Consider the following 25,997-nt stretch of genomic DNA (forward strand, 5'->3'; position numbering starts at 1 on the left):
AACGAGATGTCGTTGGGGTCACGGAATTCGTGATGCACATCCGGCCTCGTTAGCGACGTTGTTACGTGTGACACTGCAGGAACGACAGTTAACGATCAAAAATACTCACCATATCGTTGATCGTTGTCCAGTCGTTCCTATCCCGATTATCTAAACAAGAAAATCTTCAATACTCCAGCGGACTAATCCAAGGACTCAATTTATAGTTAAAAAAATCTCTTGCATTTGCAAATTTTATTAGAATTTTTTTTTTTATAATACTAAGTATTTTTGTATATTCTAATTATTTAATTTTTATTATTCATTCTTTTATTTTAAATTAATTTTTGTTATTGTAGAGAAATAGGAGACGACAAATAAAAGTCAATGCTCATAATCTATTCAATAGCATGTGATAAGGTCCTGTCTTTTGTTCAGACCATCGGGCATGTGACTGCCCAATGTAAAAATCCAGAAACTCTCTCTATTCAATAGCTTACGTTTATAGTTTCCTCCCCTTAAGGGTGTAAAAACGTTTTCAATACCCATGAAAGAGAAGGTATCTGTATTTCCATTATGTGATGTTATAAAATGTCTCGAGGCTGCAGAAATGCCAAGCGCTGTAGTGCTCGCAATATCAGATAGGTGTTTGCGAATGCATTTTTTTAGGGGCCCTGTAGTACAACCAATGTATTGAGCTAGACAGCCTGTGCATTCTATTGAATAGATGACATGATCAGAATTGAAGTTTATAAAACTTTTGACTTCATATGTTGTTTTATTGGCAAATGAGAAAAAGGTTTTTGATTTTTTAACAAAGTGGCAGCATTTGCATTTCCTGGCGCTACATTTAAAAAAAAAAACCTTTTATATCTAGCCACGTTTTTTGTGTACCAGGATTTTTAGAAAAGTAACTCGGGGATAAAATGTCCCTAAAAGAAAGTGCTTTTCTTGCAACAAATTTAATTTTATTGTTTTTTAATATTTCTCTAAGTTTTGGATCCTGATTTAGAATGGGTATATATTTCAAAAGGATCTTCTTAATATCATAAAACTCTGGGCTATACAGAGGAAGGCTGTTATATGGGTGCGATAGACAAAAAACTTATGGAATATATTTATGTTTGTCATCCAGTCGTCCCAGTCTATCATTCTCTCCCCAAGATCCATAATAATATTTTTTCCTCCACCTTTAAGACCTATTGTGGCAGGCATTGGATCTTTAGGGGAGAGACTGAGTGAATGGGTCGACTTCTATTTACAGCCTCTCACATGTAGGATTCCTAGCTTTATCCGTGACACAAAGGCGATTATATCTATGTTGGAAAACTATCAATGGCAAAGCGATTACATATGGCTTTCATGTGATGTAGTGGCCCTCTCCCCATCCATACCACATTCCACAGCTTTAGAATCTCTCTCTTATCATTTGGATCATTTTAGTAGTTATGATATTGTTATAAAGGATTTTTTATTATCATCAGTTGAATTTTTGTTATCACACAACTATTTTTCCTTTTAATGATCGTTTTTTTTTCTACAAAACTTTAGCGTTTCCATGGGGTCTAAATTCTCCCCCTCTCTTGCAAATATTGTAATGGTGAGGTGGGAAGAATTATTTTTGTATAGCGATGATAATCCCTTTAAGAAGAATGTGGTATGGATGGGTAGATTCATAGACGATTTGCTGTTTTATATGGAGAGGTACTCGGGAAGAAATCCAGGGATTTTTATAGTACATCAATATTAATAATTTCAACCTAAAATTCACTTCATGCCATGACCAGAATTCGATAAATTTTTTGGATGTGACATTATCAATTGATGTTGACAAGCGGGTTATAGTTTCACCTTATAGAAAGCCCACAGCCTCCAATAACATCCTAGCAGCAGAATCTTGTCATCCACCCCATATCACTAAGAATCTTCCCATTGGGGAGCTGGTGAGGATGAAGAGAAACGGTACGGATCCTGTTATTTTTAGGAGAGAGAGACTGAAAACCCGCAAAATATTGGTGAAGAGGGGGTATCCTGGATGGTGCCTTAATAGAGCTGATAAAATAGTCAATACGATGGAACGTAGTGATTTACTGGTGATAAGAAAAAGTACTCCAATAAAGAGGAATCTACAATTCTTTTTTCTACTCAGTATAGCACAGAGTTTTATGATATTAAGAAGATCCTTTTGAAATATATACCCATTCTAAATCAGGATCCAAAACTTAAGCGGGCTTTACACGAGACGATAGATTGTGCGATATGTCGTTGGGGTCACGGTTTTCGTGACGCACATCCGGCATACCGCACGACGTGGTTTCGTGTGACACCTCCTAGCGACGCAGTATCGCTCACAAATCGTGAGTCGTGTACTCGTCGCTAGGTTTCATATAATTGTTTAATTGAAATGGCGGCAGTTGTTAATCGTTTCCGTGGCATCACACGTTGTTCCATGTGACACCACGGGAACGATGAACAGCAGCTTTACCTGCCTCCCGCGGCACCCGACGGCTTAATGGAAGGAAGGAGGTAAGCGGGATATTTACATCCTGCTCATCTCCGCTTCTATTGGCCACCTGCCGTGTGACGTCGCTGTGACGCCGAACGTTCCTCCCACTCCAGGAAGTGGACGTTCGTTGCCCACAGTGAGGTCGTCCGGAAGGTAAGTACGTGTGACGGGGGTTAAACGAGTTTGTGCGCCATGGGCAACTAATTGCCCGTGACGCAAAAACGACGGGGGCGGGTACAATCGATTGTGCTATCGCACAATCTATCGTCTCGTGTAAAGCAGGCTTTAGAGAAATATTAAAAAACAATAGAATTAAATTTGTTGCTAGAAAAGCACCTTCTTTGAGGGACATTTTATCCCAGAGTTACTTTTCTAAAAATCCTGTTACACAAAAAACGTGGCTAGATATAAAAGGTTTTTTTAAATGTAGCGCCAGGAAATGCAAATGCTGCCACTTTGTTAAAAAAATCAAAAACCTTTTTCTCATTTGCCAATAAAACAACATATGAAATCAAAAGTTTTATAAACTTCAATTCTGATCATGTCATCTATTCAATAGCATGCACAGGCTGTCTAGCTCAATACATTGGTTGTACTACAGGGCCCCTAAAAAACGCATTCGCAAACACCTATCTGATATTGCGAGCACTACAGCGCTTGGCATTTCTGCAGCCTCGAGACATTTTATAAACAGCACATAATAGAAATACAGATACCTTCTCTTTAATGGGCATTGAAAAGGTTTTTCCACCCTTAAGGGGAGGAAACTATAAACGTAAGCTATTGAATAGAGAGAGTTTCTGGATTTTTACCTTGGGCAGTCGCATGCCCGATGATCTGAACAAAGGACAGGACCTTATCACATGCTATTGAATAGATCATGAGCATTGACTTTTGTCGTCTCCTATTTCTCTACAATAACAAAAAATAATTTAAAATAAAAGAATAATAATAAAAATTAAATAATTAGAATATACAAAAATACTTATTATAAAAAAATAAATTCATTCTTGATATAGGGTACATATGTATTGATATTTCTAATATCTGCTCTTGACCAGTACATTACGATTATTATATCATATTGTGTAATTATATTATATTTATCCCGATTGTGAATATGTTTATATAAATTTAATATACCTTTTCATGAAATGGTTCAAAAGGAGTTCATGTCATCATAGGGTTAAACATGGGTGGATTCATGTTTGTTTGTTTTTAATCCCATCCCCCACTTCCCTTTTTAAATTCTGTCAGTGAAGCCTTTAGTCTAAGGACCATGTAGAAGGCGCATGTACGCCGAAACGCGTAGTCCGAGAGGCTACCACTCCTGATCTGTCTACTATACTGCCCAGAGTGTGGATTCCTTTTTAATGATTTTTTTCTAATAAAATTTGCAAATGCAAGAGATTTTTTTTAACTATAAATGGAGTCCTTCGATTTGTCCGCTGGAGTATTGAAGATTTTCTTGTTTGGACTTCCGTGGCTGGCTCCTGCTCTGGTCTCCTTGCGGACTCTTTCTTTGGATTAACACAGGATTCTACACATCGGGGTGTACCGGTAAGCTGGCTAAGAAGACTATATATTTTATTGTATATCCCGATTATCGTTGCTGTTGCAGGTACGATGTTGTTCGTCGTTCCTGAGGCAGCACACACCGCTATGTGTGACACCGCAGGAACGAGGAACATCATACCTGTGGCCGCATGCAATGAGGAAGGAAGGAGGTGAGCGGGATGTTCGTCCAGCTCATCTCCGCCCCTCCACTTCTATTGGGCGGCCGCTTAGTGACGCCGCATGAACCGCCCCCCTTACAAAGAAGGCGGTTTGCCGGCCACAGCGACGTCGCTAGGCAGGTAAGTATAGTGTGACGGGTGTAAGCAATGTTGTGCGCCATGGGCAGCGATTTGCCCGAGATGCACAACCGACGGGGGCAGGTACGCTTTCTAGCGATATCGCTGCGTGTAAAGCCCGCTTTAGGCTCAGTCTATAATCAGTGTGAGAAGACGACAGGAATAACGAGAGAGAAATATAACAGGATTAAGGGGTTTTTGATTGTTTTTTTCTGTTTTGGTTTGTCTTTCTGATATACAAGTGCATCTCAATAAAGTAGAATATCATCAAAAAGATAATTTATTTCAGTTATTTAATAAAAAGGTGAAACATATATTATATAGAGTCATTACACACAGAGGGATCTATTCCTATATATTATATAGAGTCATTACACACAGAGGGATCTATTCCTATATATTATATAGAGTCATTACACACAGAGGGATCTATTCCTATATATTATATAGAGTCATTACACACAGAGTTATCTATTCCTATATATTATATAGAATCATTACACACAGAGGGATCTATTCCTATATATTATATAGTCATTAGACACAGGAATCTATTCCTATATATTATATAGAGTCATTACACACAGAGGGATCTATTCCTATATATTATATAGAGTCATTACACACAGAGGGATCTATTCCTATATATTATATAGAATCATTACACATAGAGGGATCTATTCCTATATATTATATAGTCATTACACACAGAGGGATCTATTCTTATATATTGTATAGAGTCATTACACACAGAGGGATCTATTCCTATATATTATATAGTCATTACACACAGAGGGATCTATTCCTATATATTATATAGAGTCATTACACACAGAGGGATCTATTCCTATATATTATATAGAGTCATTACACATAGAGGGATCTATTCCTATATATTTTATATAGAGTCATTCCACACAGAGGTATCTATGTCTATATATTATATACAAGTAAAATATATCTTTGTACCGTGTTAGCCAGTAGAGATAAAAAAATTGTTTAAAAGAACAGAGAGTCCTCAGTGGTTGATACCTTTTAATGGCTAACTGAAAAGATGGTAATAATTGCAAGCTTTCGAGACTACTCAGGTCTCTTCATCAGGCATGGTATAACACAAAATCTGAAGAGTCACGTATTTATACACAACAGGACTTAGAATAGTGCAGTAAAAAAAAAAAAAAAAAAAAAAAAAAAAAAAAAAAGAACAAGTTATATGAAACAGAACTATCTCTATGGCAGGGGGACAAGCTGTTCTAGCCATAAATACTGCTGCAGTTCAGTGTGAAAGTTTTATTGTCCTTTGATAAGGGTCTGGTCCAGGGCTGTGACACGCTCGGATGGTCAGAGGAGCACATCTTTTAACTGATGTAAAAAGACATGAATCCATGAGACACATTCATTCCTTCTCTGAATGTGTCAAAGGTCATCATAAGTTTGTACTCCCATAGTCTCCTGTCTCTCTGGGACTTGAAGTTTCCTTTCAATACCAGCAATTTCATGTCCATGATGCTGTGGTCTGGGTTACAAAAATGTTTGGCCACAGGTAGATCCATCCTTTTTTCTCTAATTGTGTGGCGGTGAGAATTCATCCTTGTCCTGAGCTGTTGTCCTGTCTCCCCTACATACAGACCCCCAGTTGGACATTTGGTACATATAATTAAGTACACCACATTGGTTGTGGTGCAGCTGAACGTACCTGGGATCTTGTAGTCCTGATGTGATCTGGGAATCTTTATCTTGTCCGTTGTCAATATTAATGGACAGGTCTTGCATTTTTTCTGGTTGCAGGGAAATGTTCCTGTTGGTGTTGGAGAGGACAGGGAGCTTCTGACAATGATGCTTCTTAGATTTGGGGGCTGTCTAAAACACAGAAGTGGGGGGTCTGGAAAAATAGATTTTAACCGGGCATCTTTTTGCAGTAATGGTTGTAGTTTCCGTGCAGCTCCTCTAAACACCTCCAGATGTGGATTGTAGGTGACTACAAGAGGGACCCGGTTGTTCTCTTCTTTGGTTTTATAATGTAGAAGATAGTTTCTTGATATTCTGGTGGCTCTTATAATCTGGTTTTCAATTGTTCTTGGGTGGTAGCCTTGATTCAAAAAGGTTTTTCTGAGGCCCTCAAGGTGATTGTCTCTATCTGTACTGTTGGAACATATCCGATTGTACCTGATAGCCTGGCTGTATACAATAGAGTTTTTTATGTGTTTTGGATGAAAACTGTCCCATTTCAGGTATGTTGGACGGTCAATTGGCTTCTTGTACAGGGATGTCTGTATTTCATTGTTCCGTAGTTTAATGATGGTGTCCAAGAAGTTGATTTCCGTGCAGGAGTAGTTGAGTGTTAGGTTGATGGTGGGATGAAACTGATTAAATTGTTCATGGAAGGTCTTCAGCTGCTCCTCAGACTCTGTCCAGATGATTAAAATATCATCAATGTAACGGTAGTAGGCCAGAGGCCTGATAGGACAAGAGGATAAAAAGTCACTCTCAAGCTTGGCCATGAAAAGATTTGCATATTGTGGTGCCATTTTGCTTCCCATTGCAGTCCCAGTCTCCTGTAGATATATGTCATTGTCAAATTCAAAGTAATTATGGGTGAGGATAAATTTTGTAAGCTTCACCACAGAATTGGCATCAGTTCCTGTATTTTCCATGAAAATTTTGCAAGCATTTAATCCATCCTGGTGTGGAATATTCGAGTACAAGGATTCCACATCCATGGTGGCAAGGATGGTTCCCTCTGGAAGAGGACCTATTGCTGATAGTTTTTTCAATAGGTCAGTAGTGTCCTGGATGTAGCTGGTTGTATCCCTTACCAAGGGTTTAAGGATACCCTCTACCCATCCAGAGACTTGTTCAGTGAGGGTGCCCACACATGAAATGATGGGTCTTCCTGGGTTTCCAGATTTGTGAATTTTGGGAAGCATGTAGAATGTGCCTATTCTTGGACTCACCGGTATCAGTTCATCAGTTCTTATGGATATGTCAGGCAGACAAGAGGCCAACTTGTTAAGTTCCTTGTAATAGTCCTGTGTAGGGTCAGACTCCAATTTCTTATAGTAGCGTGTGTCCATCAGTTGTCTGTGTGCTTCCTTCATGTAGTCTGATTTGTTCATCATGACGATTGCACCCCCCTTGTCTGCAGGTTTAATGATGATTTCTTTGTTGGTTTTCAAAGATTTTATGGCCCTTCTCTCCTGGGCACTGATGTTGGATGGTTGCCTCCTGTGTGTGTCTAGGAAAGTGGATTTTACCAAATGTCTGAAAGTGTCTATATAGTTATCCAGATGAGGGTTGCGTCCTGGTGGAGGTGTCCAATCTGATCTTTTCCTGGTTGTCAAGATCCGTCTTCCTTCAGTCTGGGAGGATTCTGAAACATCTGCATCGCTAAAATATTCCCTCAGACGTAGTCTCCTGAAGTAATCTTCCATGTCGCTGCAGAGTTCAATTTTGTCTAGAGCTTTAGTCGGACAAAATGAGAGTCCTCTAGAAAGCACAGCAACTTCCATTTTGTTTGGTTTGTAATCCGAGAGATTGATAACACAGTTAGATGCTTTTGTGCCTTGAATGGACTTGGTTTCCAAGTTGTCAGGTTTTGGCTTTGTTCTCCACCTGTTTGTATTAAGTCCTGAATTGAGGCGCAGTCTGTGTAGCTTCTTTTCCTTGTTGTGGATCAGAAGGGTTCGTAGTCTGTAGTAGTATTGTTGTACTTCTTGTTCTGTGCTTTCTGGAAGTGTCTTCCTTTGTGTTTCAAATTCCCTCTGGATTTTACTCTTGATGCTGTAGAAGACATGCAAAAGGTGATTCCTTAGTCTCTCAGAAGTCCTGTGACAAAGGTTTTGTGCATAATGGGTATTGTAGGTATGTAGAATTGGGTTTGTAATCCAGAGTCCTTTGGGGATCAGATTCTCCTTTTTGCATTTGGATAAGAAAAATATGTCGCTGTCCAGTTGTGCGCGTTTCTTCAGAAGTGTCTTTAGTTCCATAAAGATGCGGTACATTCTGGTATCCTCCATTTTGATACAAGTAAAATATATCTTTGTACCGTGTTAGCCAGTAGAGATAAAAAAATTGTTTAAAAGAACAGAGAGTCCTCAGTGGTTGATACCTTTTAATGGCTAACTGAAAAGATGGTAATAATTGCAAGCTTTCGAGACTACTCAGGTCTCTTCATCAGGCATGGTATAACACAAAATCTGAAGAGTCACGTATTTATACACAACAGGACTTAGAATAGTGCAGTAAAAAAAAAAAAAAAAAAAAAAAAAAAGAACAAGTTATATGAAACAGAACTATCTCTATGGCAGGGGGACAAGCTGTTCTAGCCATAAATACTGCTGCAGTTCAGTGTGAAAGTTTTATTGTCCTTTGATAAGGGTCTGGTCCAGGGCTGTGACACGCTCGGATGGTCAGAGGAGCACATCTTTTAACTGATGTAAAAAGACATGAATCCATGAGACACATTCATTCCTTCTCTGAATGTGTCAAAGGTCATCATAAGTTTGTACTCCCATAGTCTCCTGTCTCTCTGGGACTTGAAGTTTCCTTTCAATACCAGCAATTTCATGTCCATGATGCTGTGGTCTGGGTTACAAAAATGTTTGGCCACAGGTAGATCCATCCTTTTTTCTCTAATTGTGTGGCGGTGAGAATTCATCCTTGTCCTGAGCTGTTGTCCTGTCTCCCCTACATACAGACCCCCAGTTGGACATTTGGTACATATAATTAAGTACACCACATTGGTTGTGGTGCAGCTGAACGTACCTGGGATCTTGTAGTCCTGATGTGATCTGGGAATCTTTATCTTGTCCGTTGTCAATATTAATGGACAGGTCTTGCATTTTTTCTGGTTGCAGGGAAATGTTCCTGTTGGTGTTGGAGAGGACAGGGAGCTTCTGACAATGATGCTTCTTAGATTTGGGGGCTGTCTAAAACACAGAAGTGGGGGGTCTGGAAAAATAGATTTTAACCGGGCATCTTTTTGCAGTAATGGTTGTAGTTTCCGTGCAGCTCCTCTAAACACCTCCAGATGTGGATTGTAGGTGACTACAAGAGGGACCCGGTTGTTCTCTTCTTTGGTTTTATAATGTAGAAGATAGTTTCTTGATATTCTGGTGGCTCTTATAATCTGGTTTTCAATTGTTCTTGGGTGGTAGCCTTGATTCAAAAAGGTTTTTCTGAGGCCCTCAAGGTGATTGTCTCTATCTGTACTGTTGGAACATATCCGATTGTACCTGATAGCCTGGCTGTATACAATAGAGTTTTTTATGTGTTTTGGATGAAAACTGTCCCATTTCAGGTATGTTGGACGGTCAATTGGCTTCTTGTACAGGGATGTCTGTATTTCATTGTTCCGTAGTTTAATGATGGTGTCCAAGAAGTTGATTTCCGTGCAGGAGTAGTTGAGTGTTAGGTTGATGGTGGGATGAAACTGATTAAATTGTTCATGGAAGGTCTTCAGCTGCTCCTCAGACTCTGTCCAGATGATTAAAATATCATCAATGTAACGGTAGTAGGCCAGAGGCCTGATAGGACAAGAGGATAAAAAGTCACTCTCAAGCTTGGCCATGAAAAGATTTGCATATTGTGGTGCCATTTTGCTTCCCATTGCAGTCCCAGTCTCCTGTAGATATATGTCATTGTCAAATTCAAAGTAATTATGGGTGAGGATAAATTTTGTAAGCTTCACCACAGAATTGGCATCAGTTCCTGTATTTTCCATGAAAATTTTGCAAGCATTTAATCCATCCTGGTGTGGAATATTCGAGTACAAGGATTCCACATCCATGGTGGCAAGGATGGTTCCCTCTGGAAGAGGACCTATTGCTGATAGTTTTTTCAATAGGTCAGTAGTGTCCTGGATGTAGCTGGTTGTATCCCTTACCAAGGGTTTAAGGATACCCTCTACCCATCCAGAGACTTGTTCAGTGAGGGTGCCCACACATGAAATGATGGGTCTTCCTGGGTTTCCAGATTTGTGAATTTTGGGAAGCATGTAGAATGTGCCTATTCTTGGACTCACCGGTATCAGTTCATCAGTTCTTATGGATATGTCAGGCAGACAAGAGGCCAACTTGTTAAGTTCCTTGTAATAGTCCTGTGTAGGGTCAGACTCCAATTTCTTATAGTAGCGTGTGTCCATCAGTTGTCTGTGTGCTTCCTTCATGTAGTCTGATTTGTTCATCATGACGATTGCACCCCCCTTGTCTGCAGGTTTAATGATGATTTCTTTGTTGGTTTTCAAAGATTTTATGGCCCTTCTCTCCTGGGCACTGATGTTGGATGGTTGCCTCCTGTGTGTGTCTAGGAAAGTGGATTTTACCAAATGTCTGAAAGTGTCTATATAGTTATCCAGATGAGGGTTGCGTCCTGGTGGAGGTGTCCAATCTGATCTTTTCCTGGTTGTCAAGATCCGTCTTCCTTCAGTCTGGGAGGATTCTGAAACATCTGCATCGCTAAAATATTCCCTCAGACGTAGTCTCCTGAAGTAATCTTCCATGTCGCTGCAGAGTTCAATTTTGTCTAGAGCTTTAGTCGGACAAAATGAGAGTCCTCTAGAAAGCACAGCAACTTCCATTTTGTTTGGTTTGTAATCCGAGAGATTGATAACACAGTTAGATGCTTTTGTGCCTTGAATGGACTTGGTTTCCAAGTTGTCAGGTTTTGGCTTTGTTCTCCACCTGTTTGTATTAAGTCCTGAATTGAGGCGCAGTCTGTGTAGCTTCTTTTCCTTGTTGTGGATCAGAAGGGTTCGTAGTCTGTAGTAGTATTGTTGTACTTCTTGTTCTGTGCTTTCTGGAAGTGTCTTCCTTTGTGTTTCAAATTCCCTCTGGATTTTACTCTTGATGCTGTAGAAGACATGCAAAAGGTGATTCCTTAGTCTCTCAGAAGTCCTGTGACAAAGGTTTTGTGCATAATGGGTATTGTAGGTATGTAGAATTGGGTTTGTAATCCAGAGTCCTTTGGGGATCAGATTCTCCTTTTTGCATTTGGATAAGAAAAATATGTCGCTGTCCAGTTGTGCGCGTTTCTTCAGAAGTGTCTTTAGTTCCATAAAGATGCGGTACATTCTGGTATCCTCCATTTTGATACAAGTAAAATATATCTTTGTACCGTGTTAGCCAGTAGAGATAAAAAAATTGTTTAAAAGAACAGAGAGTCCTCAGTGGTTGATACCTTTTAATGGCTAACTGAAAAGATGGTAATAATTGCAAGCTTTCGAGACTACTCAGGTCTCTTCATCAGGCATGGTATAACACAAAATCTGAAGAGTCACGTATTTATACACAACAGGACTTAGAATAGTGCAGTAAAAAAAAAAAAAAAAAAAAAAAAAAGAACAAGTTATATGAAACAGAACTATCTCTATGGCAGGGGGACAAGCTGTTCTAGCCATAAATACTGCTGCAGTTCAGTGTGAAAGTTTTATTGTCCTTTGATAAGGGTCTGGTCCAGGGCTGTGACACGCTCGGATGGTCAGAGGAGCACATCTTTTAACTGATGTAAAAAGACATGAATCCATGAGACACATTCATTCCTTCTCTGAATGTGTCAAAGGTCATCATAAGTTTGTACTCCCATAGTCTCCTGTCTCTCTGGGACTTGAAGTTTCCTTTCAATACCAGCAATTTCATGTCCATGATGCTGTGGTCTGGGTTACAAAAATGTTTGGCCACAGGTAGATCCATCCTTTTTTCTCTAATTGTGTGGCGGTGAGAATTCATCCTTGTCCTGAGCTGTTGTCCTGTCTCCCCTACATACAGACCCCCAGTTGGACATTTGGTACATATAATTAAGTACACCACATTGGTTGTGGTGCAGCTGAACGTACCTGGGATCTTGTAGTCCTGATGTGATCTGGGAATCTTTATCTTGTCCGTTGTCAATATTAATGGACAGGTCTTGCATTTTTTCTGGTTGCAGGGAAATGTTCCTGTTGGTGTTGGAGAGGACAGGGAGCTTCTGACAATGATGCTTCTTAGATTTGGGGGCTGTCTAAAACACAGAAGTGGGGGGTCTGGAAAAATAGATTTTAACCGGGCATCTTTTTGCAGTAATGGTTGTAGTTTCCGTGCAGCTCCTCTAAACACCTCCAGATGTGGATTGTAGGTGACTACAAGAGGGACCCGGTTGTTCTCTTCTTTGGTTTTATAATGTAGAAGATAGTTTCTTGATATTCTGGTGGCTCTTATAATCTGGTTTTCAATTGTTCTTGGGTGGTAGCCTTGATTCAAAAAGGTTTTTCTGAGGCCCTCAAGGTGATTGTCTCTATCTGTACTGTTGGAACATATCCGATTGTACCTGATAGCCTGGCTGTATACAATAGAGTTTTTTATGTGTTTTGGATGAAAACTGTCCCATTTCAGGTATGTTGGACGGTCAATTGGCTTCTTGTACAGGGATGTCTGTATTTCATTGTTCCGTAGTTTAATGATGGTGTCCAAGAAGTTGATTTCCGTGCAGGAGTAGTTGAGTGTTAGGTTGATGGTGGGATGAAACTGATTAAATTGTTCATGGAAGGTCTTCAGCTGCTCCTCAGACTCTGTCCAGATGATTAAAATATCATCAATGTAACGGTAGTAGGCCAGAGGCCTGATAGGACAAGAGGATAAAAAGTCACTCTCAAGCTTGGCCATGAAAAGATTTGCATATTGTGGTGCCATTTTGCTTCCCATTGCAGTCCCAGTCTCCTGTAGATATATGTCATTGTCAAATTCAAAGTAATTATGGGTGAGGATAAATTTTGTAAGCTTCACCACAGAATTGGCATCAGTTCCTGTATTTTCCATGAAAATTTTGCAAGCATTTAATCCATCCTGGTGTGGAATATTCGAGTACAAGGATTCCACATCCATGGTGGCAAGGATGGTTCCCTCTGGAAGAGGACCTATTGCTGATAGTTTTTTCAATAGGTCAGTAGTGTCCTGGATGTAGCTGGTTGTATCCCTTACCAAGGGTTTAAGGATACCCTCTACCCATCCAGAGACTTGTTCAGTGAGGGTGCCCACACATGAAATGATGGGTCTTCCTGGGTTTCCAGATTTGTGAATTTTGGGAAGCATGTAGAATGTGCCTATTCTTGGACTCACCGGTATCAGTTCATCAGTTCTTATGGATATGTCAGGCAGACAAGAGGCCAACTTGTTAAGTTCCTTGTAATAGTCCTGTGTAGGGTCAGACTCCAATTTCTTATAGTAGCGTGTGTCCATCAGTTGTCTGTGTGCTTCCTTCATGTAGTCTGATTTGTTCATCATGACGATTGCACCCCCCTTGTCTGCAGGTTTAATGATGATTTCTTTGTTGGTTTTCAAAGATTTTATGGCCCTTCTCTCCTGGGCACTGATGTTGGATGGTTGCCTCCTGTGTGTGTCTAGGAAAGTGGATTTTACCAAATGTCTGAAAGTGTCTATATAGTTATCCAGATGAGGGTTGCGTCCTGGTGGAGGTGTCCAATCTGATCTTTTCCTGGTTGTCAAGATCCGTCTTCCTTCAGTCTGGGAGGATTCTGAAACATCTGCATCGCTAAAATATTCCCTCAGACGTAGTCTCCTGAAGTAATCTTCCATGTCGCTGCAGAGTTCAATTTTGTCTAGAGCTTTAGTCGGACAAAATGAGAGTCCTCTAGAAAGCACAGCAACTTCCATTTTGTTTGGTTTGTAATCCGAGAGATTGATAACACAGTTAGATGCTTTTGTGCCTTGAATGGACTTGGTTTCCAAGTTGTCAGGTTTTGGCTTTGTTCTCCACCTGTTTGTATTAAGTCCTGAATTGAGGCGCAGTCTGTGTAGCTTCTTTTCCTTGTTGTGGATCAGAAGGGTTCGTAGTCTGTAGTAGTATTGTTGTACTTCTTGTTCTGTGCTTTCTGGAAGTGTCTTCCTTTGTGTTTCAAATTCCCTCTGGATTTTACTCTTGATGCTGTAGAAGACATGCAAAAGGTGATTCCTTAGTCTCTCAGAAGTCCTGTGACAAAGGTTTTGTGCATAATGGGTATTGTAGGTATGTAGAATTGGGTTTGTAATCCAGAGTCCTTTGGGGATCAGATTCTCCTTTTTGCATTTGGATAAGAAAAATATGTCGCTGTCCAGTTGTGCGCGTTTCTTCAGAAGTGTCTTTAGTTCCATAAAGATGCGGTACATTCTGGTATCCTCCATTTTGATACAAGTAAAATATATCTTTGTACCGTGTTAGCCAGTAGAGATAAAAAAATTGTTTAAAAGAACAGAGAGTCCTCAGTGGTTGATACCTTTTAATGGCTAACTGAAAAGATGGTAATAATTGCAAGCTTTCGAGACTACTCAGGTCTCTTCATCAGGCATGGTATAACACAAAATCTGAAGAGTCACGTATTTATACACAACAGGACTTAGAATAGTGCAGTAAAAAAAAAAAAAAAAAAAAAAAAAAGAACAAGTTATATGAAACAGAACTATCTCTATGGCAGGGGGACAAGCTGTTCTAGCCATAAATACTGCTGCAGTTCAGTGTGAAAGTTTTATTGTCCTTTGATAAGGGTCTGGTCCAGGGCTGTGACACGCTCGGATGGTCAGAGGAGCACATCTTTTAACTGATGTAAAAAGACATGAATCCATGAGACACATTCATTCCTTCTCTGAATGTGTCAAAGGTCATCATAAGTTTGTACTCCCATAGTCTCCTGTCTCTCTGGGACTTGAAGTTTCCTTTCAATACCAGCAATTTCATGTCCATGATGCTGTGGTCTGGGTTACAAAAATGTTTGGCCACAGGTAGATCCATCCTTTTTTCTCTAATTGTGTGGCGGTGAGAATTCATCCTTGTCCTGAGCTGTTGTCCTGTCTCCCCTACATACAGACCCCCAGTTGGACATTTGGTACATATAATTAAGTACACCACATTGGTTGTGGTGCAGCTGAACGTACCTGGGATCTTGTAGTCCTGATGTGATCTGGGAATCTTTATCTTGTCCGTTGTCAATATTAATGGACAGGTCTTGCATTTTTTCTGGTTGCAGGGAAATGTTCCTGTTGGTGTTGGAGAGGACAGGGAGCTTCTGACAATGATGCTTCTTAGATTTGGGGGCTGTCTAAAACACAGAAGTGGGGGGTCTGGAAAAATAGATTTTAACCGGGCATCTTTTTGCAGTAATGGTTGTAGTTTCCGTGCAGCTCCTCTAAACACCTCCAGATGTGGATTGTAGGTGACTACAAGAGGGACCCGGTTGTTCTCTTCTTTGGTTTTATAATGTAGAAGATAGTTTCTTGATATTCTGGTGGCTCTTATAATCTGGTTTTCAATTGTTCTTGGGTGGTAGCCTTGATTCAAAAAGGTTTTTCTGAGGCCCTCAAGGTGATTGTCTCTATCTGTACTGTTGGAACATATCCGATTGTACCTGATAGCCTGGCTGTATACAATAGAGTTTTTTATGTGTTTTGGATGAAAACTGTCCCATTTCAGGTATGTTGGACGGTCAATTGGCTTCTTGTACAGGGATGTCTGTATTTCATTGTTCCGTAGTTTAATGATGGTGTCCAAGAAGTTGATTTCCGTGCAGGAGTAGTTGAGTGTTAGGTTGATGGTGGGATGAAACTGATTAAATTGTTCATGGAAGGTCTTCAGCTGCTCCTCAGACTCTGTCCAGATGATTAAAATATCATCAATGTAACGGTAGTAGGCCAGAGGCCTGATAGGACAAGAGGATAAAAAGTCACTCTCAAGCTTGGCCATGAAAAGATTTGCATATTGTGGTGCCATTTTGCTTCCCATTGCAGTCCCAGTCTCCTGTAGATATATGTCATTGTCAAATTCAAAGTAATTATGGGTGAGGATAAATTTTGTAAGCTTCACCACAGAATTGGCATCAGTTCCTGTATTTTCCATGAAAATTTTGCAAGCATTTAATCCATCCTGGTGTGGAATATTCGAGTACAAGGATTCCACATCCATGGTGGCAAGGATGGTTCCCTCTGGAAGAGGACCTATTGCTGATAGTTTTTTCAATAGGTCAGTAGTGTCCTGGATGTAGCTGGTTGTATCCCTTACCAAGGGTTTAAGGATACCCTCTACCCATCCAGAGACTTGTTCAGTGAGGGTGCCCACACATGAAATGATGGGTCTTCCTGGGTTTCCAGATTTGTGAATTTTGGGAAGCATGTAGAATGTGCCTATTCTTGGACTCACCGGTATCAGTTCATCAGTTCTTATGGATATGTCAGGCAGACAAGAGGCCAACTTGTTAAGTTCCTTGTAATAGTCCTGTGTAGGGTCAGACTCCAATTTCTTATAGTAGCGTGTGTCCATCAGTTGTCTGTGTGCTTCCTTCATGTAGTCTGATTTGTTCATCATGACGATTGCACCCCCCTTGTCTGCAGGTTTAATGATGATTTCTTTGTTGGTTTTCAAAGATTTTATGGCCCTTCTCTCCTGGGCACTGATGTTGGATGGTTGCCTCCTGTGTGTGTCTAGGAAAGTGGATTTTACCAAATGTCTGAAAGTGTCTATATAGTTATCCAGATGAGGGTTGCGTCCTGGTGGAGGTGTCCAATCTGATCTTTTCCTGGTTGTCAAGATCCGTCTTCCTTCAGTCTGGGAGGATTCTGAAACATCTGCATCGCTAAAATATTCCCTCAGACGTAGTCTCCTGAAGTAATCTTCCATGTCGCTGCAGAGTTCAATTTTGTCTAGAGCTTTAGTCGGACAAAATGAGAGTCCTCTAGAAAGCACAGCAACTTCCATTTTGTTTGGTTTGTAATCCGAGAGATTGATAACACAGTTAGATGCTTTTGTGCCTTGAATGGACTTGGTTTCCAAGTTGTCAGGTTTTGGCTTTGTTCTCCACCTGTTTGTATTAAGTCCTGAATTGAGGCGCAGTCTGTGTAGCTTCTTTTCCTTGTTGTGGATCAGAAGGGTTCGTAGTCTGTAGTAGTATTGTTGTACTTCTTGTTCTGTGCTTTCTGGAAGTGTCTTCCTTTGTGTTTCAAATTCCCTCTGGATTTTACTCTTGATGCTGTAGAAGACATGCAAAAGGTGATTCCTTAGTCTCTCAGAAGTCCTGTGACAAAGGTTTTGTGCATAATGGGTATTGTAGGTATGTAGAATTGGGTTTGTAATCCAGAGTCCTTTGGGGATCAGATTCTCCTTTTTGCATTTGGATAAGAAAAATATGTCGCTGTCCAGTTGTGCGCGTTTCTTCAGAAGTGTCTTTAGTTCCATAAAGATGCGGTACATTCTGGTATCCTCCATTTTGATACAAGTAAAATATATCTTTGTACCGTGTTAGCCAGTAGAGATAAAAAAATTGTTTAAAAGAACAGAGAGTCCTCAGTGGTTGATACCTTTTAATGGCTAACTGAAAAGATGGTAATAATTGCAAGCTTTCGAGACTACTCAGGTCTCTTCATCAGGCATGGTATAACACAAAATCTGAAGAGTCACGTATTTATACACAACAGGACTTAGAATAGTGCAGTAAAAAAAAAAAAAAAAAAAAAAAAAAGAACAAGTTATATGAAACAGAACTATCTCTATGGCAGGGGGACAAGCTGTTCTAGCCATAAATACTGCTGCAGTTCAGTGTGAAAGTTTTATTGTCCTTTGATAAGGGTCTGGTCCAGGGCTGTGACACGCTCGGATGGTCAGAGGAGCACATCTTTTAACTGATGTAAAAAGACATGAATCCATGAGACACATTCATTCCTTCTCTGAATGTGTCAAAGGTCATCATAAGTTTGTACTCCCATAGTCTCCTGTCTCTCTGGGACTTGAAGTTTCCTTTCAATACCAGCAATTTCATGTCCATGATGCTGTGGTCTGGGTTACAAAAATGTTTGGCCACAGGTAGATCCATCCTTTTTTCTCTAATTGTGTGGCGGTGAGAATTCATCCTTGTCCTGAGCTGTTGTCCTGTCTCCCCTACATACAGACCCCCAGTTGGACATTTGGTACATATAATTAAGTACACCACATTGGTTGTGGTGCAGCTGAACGTACCTGGGATCTTGTAGTCCTGATGTGATCTGGGAATCTTTATCTTGTCCGTTGTCAATATTAATGGACAGGTCTTGCATTTTTTCTGGTTGCAGGGAAATGTTCCTGTTGGTGTTGGAGAGGACAGGGAGCTTCTGACAATGATGCTTCTTAGATTTGGGGGCTGTCTAAAACACAGAAGTGGGGGGTCTGGAAAAATAGATTTTAACCGGGCATCTTTTTGCAGTAATGGTTGTAGTTTCCGTGCAGCTCCTCTAAACACCTCCAGATGTGGATTGTAGGTGACTACAAGAGGGACCCGGTTGTTCTCTTCTTTGGTTTTATAATGTAGAAGATAGTTTCTTGATATTCTGGTGGCTCTTATAATCTGGTTTTCAATTGTTCTTGGGTGGTAGCCTTGATTCAAAAAGGTTTTTCTGAGGCCCTCAAGGTGATTGTCTCTATCTGTACTGTTGGAACATATCCGATTGTACCTGATAGCCTGGCTGTATACAATAGAGTTTTTTATGTGTTTTGGATGAAAACTGTCCCATTTCAGGTATGTTGGACGGTCAATTGGCTTCTTGTACAGGGATGTCTGTATTTCATTGTTCCGTAGTTTAATGATGGTGTCCAAGAAGTTGATTTCCGTGCAGGAGTAGTTGAGTGTTAGGTTGATGGTGGGATGAAACTGATTAAATTGTTCATGGAAGGTCTTCAGCTGCTCCTCAGACTCTGTCCAGATGATTAAAATATCATCAATGTAACGGTAGTAGGCCAGAGGCCTGATAGGACAAGAGGATAAAAAGTCACTCTCAAGCTTGGCCATGAAAAGATTTGCATATTGTGGTGCCATTTTGCTTCCCATTGCAGTCCCAGTCTCCTGTAGATATATGTCATTGTCAAATTCAAAGTAATTATGGGTGAGGATAAATTTTGTAAGCTTCACCACAGAATTGGCATCAGTTCCTGTATTTTCCATGAAAATTTTGCAAGCATTTAATCCATCCTGGTGTGGAATATTCGAGTACAAGGATTCCACATCCATGGTGGCAAGGATGGTTCCCTCTGGAAGAGGACCTATTGCTGATAGTTTTTTCAATAGGTCAGTAGTGTCCTGGATGTAGCTGGTTGTATCCCTTACCAAGGGTTTAAGGATACCCTCTACCCATCCAGAGACTTGTTCAGTGAGGGTGCCCACACATGAAATGATGGGTCTTCCTGGGTTTCCAGATTTGTGAATTTTGGGAAGCATGTAGAATGTGCCTATTCTTGGACTCACCGGTATCAGTTCATCAGTTCTTATGGATATGTCAGGCAGACAAGAGGCCAACTTGTTAAGTTCCTTGTAATAGTCCTGTGTAGGGTCAGACTCCAATTTCTTATAGTAGCGTGTGTCCATCAGTTGTCTGTGTGCTTCCTTCATGTAGTCTGATTTGTTCATCATGACGATTGCACCCCCCTTGTCTGCAGGTTTAATGATGATTTCTTTGTTGGTTTTCAAAGATTTTATGGCCCTTCTCTCCTGGGCACTGATGTTGGATGGTTGCCTCCTGTGTGTGTCTAGGAAAGTGGATTTTACCAAATGTCTGAAAGTGTCTATATAGTTATCCAGATGAGGGTTGCGTCCTGGTGGAGGTGTCCAATCTGATCTTTTCCTGGTTGTCAAGATCCGTCTTCCTTCAGTCTGGGAGGATTCTGAAACATCTGCATCGCTAAAATATTCCCTCAGACGTAGTCTCCTGAAGTAACCAGATTATAAGAGCCACCAGAATATCAAGAAACTATCTTCTACATTATAAAACCAAAGAAGAGAACAACCGGGTCCCTCTTGTAGTCACCTACAATCCACATCTGGAGGTGTTTAGAGGAGCTGCACGGAAACTACAACCATTACTGCAAAAAGATGCCCGGTTAAAATCTATTTTTCCAGACCCCCCACTTCTGTGTTTTAGACAGCCCCCAAATCTAAGAAGCATCATTGTCAGAAGCTCCCTGTCCTCTCCAACACCAACAGGAACATTTCCCTGCAACCAGAAAAAATGCAAGACCTGTCCATTAATATTGACAACGGACAAGATAAAGATTCCCAGATCACATCAGGACTACAAGATCCCAGGTACGTTCAGCTGCACCACAACCAATGTGGTGTACTTAATTATATGTACCAAATGTCCAACTGGGGGTCTGTATGTAGGGGAGACAGGACAACAGCTCAGGACAAGGATGAATTCTCACCGCCACACAATTAGAGAAAAAAGGATGGATCTACCTGTGGCCAAACATTTTTGTAACCCAGACCACAGCATCATGGACATGAAATTGCTGGTATTGAAAGGAAACTTCAAGTCCCAGAGAGACAGGAGACTATGGGAGTACAAACTTATGATGACCTTTGACACATTCAGAGAAGGAATGAATGTGTCTCATGGATTCATGTCTTTTTACATCAGTTAAAAGATGTGCTCCTCTGACCATCCGAGCGTGTCACAGCCCTGGACCAGACCCTTATCAAAGGACAATAAAACTTTCACACTGAACTGCAGCAGTATTTATGGCTAGAACAGCTTGTCCCCCTGCCATAGAGATAGTTCTGTTTCATATAACTTGTTCTTTTTTTTTTTTTTTTTTTTTTTTTTTTACTGCACTATTCTAAGTCCTGTTGTGTATAAATACGTGACTCTTCAGATTTTGTGTTATACCATGCCTGATGAAGAGACCTGAGTAGTCTCGAAAGCTTGCAATTATTACCATCTTTTCAGTTAGCCATTAAAAGGTATCAACCACTGAGGACTCTCTGTTCTTTTAAACAATTTTTTTATATATTATATAGTCATTCCACACAGAGGGAGCTATTCCTATATATTGTATAGAGTCATTACTTACAGGAATCTATTTCTATATATTATATAGTCATTACACACAAAGGGATCTATTCCTATATATTGTATATAGTCATTACACACAAAGGGATCTATTCCTATATATTATATAGTCATTACACACAGAGGGATCTATTCCTATATATTATATAGAGTCATTACACACAGAGGGATCTATTCCTATATATTGTATAGAGTCATTACACACAGAGGGATCTATTCCTATATATTGTATAGAGTCATTACACACAGAGGGATCTATTCCTATATATTGTATAAAGTCATTACACACAGAGGGATCTATTTCTATATATTATATAGAGTCATTACACACAGAGGGATCTATTCCTATATATTATATAGAGTCATTACACACAGGGGGATCTATTCCTATATATTATATAGAGTCATTACTTACAGGAATCTATTTCTATATATTATATAGTCATTACACACAGAGGTATCTATTCCTATATATTATATAGAGTCATTACACACAGAGGGATCTATTCCTATATATTGTATAGAGTCATTACTTACAGGAATCTATTTCTATATATTATATAGAGTCATTACACACAGAGGGATCTATTCCTATATATTATATAGTCATTACACACAGAGGGATCTATTCCTATATATTGTATAGAGTCATTACACACAGAGGGATCTATTCCTATATATTGTATAAAGTCATTACACACAAAGGGATCTATTTCTATATATTGTATAAAGTCATTACACACAGAGGGATCTATTCCTATATATTATATAGAGTCATTACTTACAGGAATCAATTTCTATATATTATATAGTCATTACACACAGAGGGATCTATTCCTATATATTATATAGAGTCATTACACACAGAGGGATCTATTCCTATATATTATATAGTCATTACACACAGAGGGATCTATTCCTATATATTATATAGAGTCATTACACACAGAGGGATCTATTCCTATATATTATATAGAGTCATTACTTACAGGAATCTATTTCTATGTATTATATAGTTATTACACACAGAGGGATCTATTCCTATATATTATATAGTCATTACACACAGAGGGATCTATTCCTATATATTATATAGAGTCATTACACACAGAGGGATCTATTCCTATATATTATATAGAGTCATTACTTACAGGAATCTATTTCTATGTATTATATAGTTATTACACACAGAGGGATCTATTCCTATATATTATATAGTCATTACACACAGAGGGATCTATTCCTATATATTATATAGTCATTACACACAGAGGGATCTATTCCTATATATTATATAGAGTCATTACACACAGAGGGATCTATTCCTATATATTATATAGAGTCATTACACACAGAGGGATCTATTCCTATATATTATATAGAGTCATTACTTACAGGAATCTATTTCTATGTATTATATAGTTATTACACACAGAGGGATCTATTCCTATATATTATATAGAGTCATTACACACAGAGGGATCTATTCCTATATATTATATAGAGTCATTACACACAGAGGGATCTATTTCTATATATTATATAGAGTCATTACACACAGAGGGATCTATTCCTATATATTATATAGAGTCATTATACACAGAGGGATCTATTCCTATATATTATATAGAGTCATTACTTACAGGAATCTATTTCTATGTATTATATAGTTATTACACACAGAGGGATCTATTCCTATATATTATATAGAGTCATAAGTTTTCTTTAGCCGAGAGAGAGCCCTCATCTTCACCGCACACACCGACACTACCCCCCCATCATCACCGCACACACCCCAGCAGTACTGCCCTCAACATCACCGCACACACCCCAGCACTACCGCCCTCACCATCACCGCACACACCCCGGCACTACCGCACCCATCATCACTGCACACACCGGCACTACCCCCCCATCATCACCGCACACACCCCAGCACTACCGCCCTCACCATCACTGCACACACCCCGGCACTACCGCACCCATCATCACCGCACACATATTTATTGTCTTTTATTCCAAATAAAGTATTTTTTCAGGTGTATGTGTTTATTTACTTTTACTTACAGGTTAATCATAGGGGGTGTCTCAGACTTTCATAGATGCCTGCCATGATTAACCTAGGACTTAGTGGCAGCTTTGGGCTGCCATTAACTCCTTATTACCACGATTGCCACCGCACCAGGGCAATTCGGGATAAGCCAGGGAGAGTCCCGGGACTGTCGCACCTAATGGATGCGACAATTCCGGGCGGCTGCTGGCTGATATTGTTATGCTGGGGGGCTCCCCATAACGTGGCGCTGCCCATCCTGAGAATATCAGCCTTCAGCCGTGTGGCTTTACCTAGGCTAGTATCAAAACTGGGGGGGACCGGACGTCATTTTTTTTATTTATTTATTTTACTGCATGATATAGACCCGCCCACCGGTGGCTGTGATTGGTTGCAGTAAGACAGCTGTCACTCAGCGTGGGGGTGTGTCTGACTGCAACCAATCACAGGCGCCGATGGGCGGGGAAAGCAGTGAATACGAGATGGAATAATGAGCGGCCGGCATTTTCAAAAGAGGAAAAGCCGCCAGAGCAGTCTGACAGCCGTGCAGTGCCGTGACAGTGATCGGTGAGAATGAGAGAGGGGGGAGAGGGAGAGACAGAGAGAGAGACAGAGATACCAGGAGTAATTGTAAACGATTTAGAACGTTCTGCTGGACATGCTGAGCATGCTCAGTAGAACTTGACGGAATCCTGCACTGGAATCCGTCACCAAATGCTTGGCGACAGAATCCAGCACCATAGACATTCATCATGCCTCTTAACGGATCCCGACCTAATCCTGCGGAATGCGTTTTTTTACAGCAACAAAAAACACTACATGCTGCGTTCCTTCCTCCCGACGGCCACTGATGTTCCCCAACAAAACAACTGATGCGCCGCGGGGCGGATGCAACGCAAGACCATCCGTTGCAATCAGCCCTTAATAGAAGCCTATGAGGAATAAACGGCTTCCTGCAACGGTTACCGTAATTCCTCAAGGCGGCGGATTGCAACGGATGCCGCACAACGCAAGTGTGAAAGCGGCCTTAGTCAATGCTTCCTCGAAAAAGTGCCGGCTTTTCCTTCAGATTTTTTTTTTAATTTAAAAATCCCATGTTCTATTTTGCAGAGCCAATCGCCACTGGAAAAGCGCAATTATTAGCGCTGAAAATAAAGCACTAGTGGGAAACTGGCTGTAGGGCTCATGGGCACGTAACTGCAGAATATTCTGCAGCGATTTGACAGCACATGTGCGCTTCAAATCGCTGCAGAAAGACCTCATAATGAATGCAGTATTTTTGTTTAAAAAATCCGATTTCATGCGCTCGGGATGCTGCCCCCACCATAGACAGAGCGGGAGCCGCATCCAGAACGCACGGAATAATTGACATGCTGCTTTTCTGAACGCACGGATTTGGGTCAAAATTTTAGCACCCAAATTGCTGCGTTCAAAAAAGCAACATGCGCACGTATCATGCACAATCTACATAGAATGTGTAGGGGACGCATGCATTTACGCTGCAGTGCAATACACAGCGTAAATGCATGAGAGTGCGCAACGTGCGCGTGAGCCCTTAGGCTGCTGTCACAACAGCGCTTTTCAAAGCACTTTTCACAGGTGCTTTTACAGTGTCTGAAAAAAGCGCTCAGGAACTGCGCTGATGTGAATGTGGCCTTAAGCGCTTTTAAGTCCATAGGCATTCATTGTAACAAAACGGCTATTTTCCTAGCGACGTTCTGAGCGGTTTTCCAAGTGATTTAAAAATCGCACAATTTAGCAGTGAAAAAGCGCTGGCGGGAAAGTCTCCTTAGGGACCATTTTAAATGCTTAGGAAGCTTTTGCAGGTGTTTGGGGGTTCATTTTTCTAATTTTTTTTAAATACCGTGGAACCTTGGTTTACGAGAACAGTCTGTTCTGGGAGTTGCTTGTAAACCAAGTTACTCGTCTAGCAAAGCAAGATTTCCCATAGGAGATCATTGCAATGTAGACAATTCCTTCCACAACTTGTTCAATGTCCCATCCTGGTCCCCTATTGTGTCATTTCACACATGCAGAAACACACACACACAAGCACGCGCGCGCACACACACATGCGCCTATTATGCTCACCTTACCATCCGTTCCATCACCGCCCTCCCGGTTCTTGTAGTTCGCCGATACATGATGTGTATCAAGTAACCATCGTGACGATGGAGGAACTTCCGCTGCCAGAGCACTGTCTATAAGACACCCACCCATGATTAACCTGTAAGTGAAAGTAAATAAACACACGAAAAAAATACTTTATTTGGAATAAAAGACAAAAACACCCTCTTTCACCACTTTATTAATCCCCAAAGACCCCTCCAGGTCCAGCTTAATCCTCATGCGGTCCCACGGAGCTTTCGGCTCTGCTACATGAAGCTGACAGGAGTGGTCAGAAAACACTGCCACTCACTGTGAGCTCCACGCAGCAACTGAAGTGAATCGCGCTGTCAGCGGGGACGTCACTCAGGTAGTGCCAGGGGGTGTGCGGTGATGATAGGGGCAGTAGTGCCGGTGTGTATGGTGATGATGTGGGGGCTAGTACCGGGTTGTGCGCGGTGATGATGTGGGGGCTAGTGCCGGTGTGTGCGGTGATGATGGGTGTGGTAGTGCTTGTGTGTGTGCGGTGATGATGAACAAGAACCATAGTCAGCTCACCCCTCTTCACTCCTGGACTCCAACCGATGCAGGGAACGCCCTGGCCCGGGCGGAAAGACAACTTCAAAAAAGGCAGAAATCCAGCATCAAGGAGAGCAGTGGATTAAAACTTGCTTTTA

At 40.7% G+C, this 25,997-nt stretch overlaps 1 protein-coding gene across 1 annotated transcript in view; it reads left to right on the forward strand.

The window, feature by feature from the left end:
* The window catches only part of LOC142258008 (uncharacterized), a 496,305-nt gene that overhangs the window by 297,905 nt on the left and 172,403 nt on the right, over nt 1–25,997 (forward strand). The window lies entirely within an intron of this gene.

Source organism: Anomaloglossus baeobatrachus, chromosome 1 (assembly GCF_048569485.1).
Source record: "Anomaloglossus baeobatrachus isolate aAnoBae1 chromosome 1, aAnoBae1.hap1, whole genome shotgun sequence".
NCBI lineage: Eukaryota > Metazoa > Chordata > Amphibia > Anura > Aromobatidae > Anomaloglossus > Anomaloglossus baeobatrachus.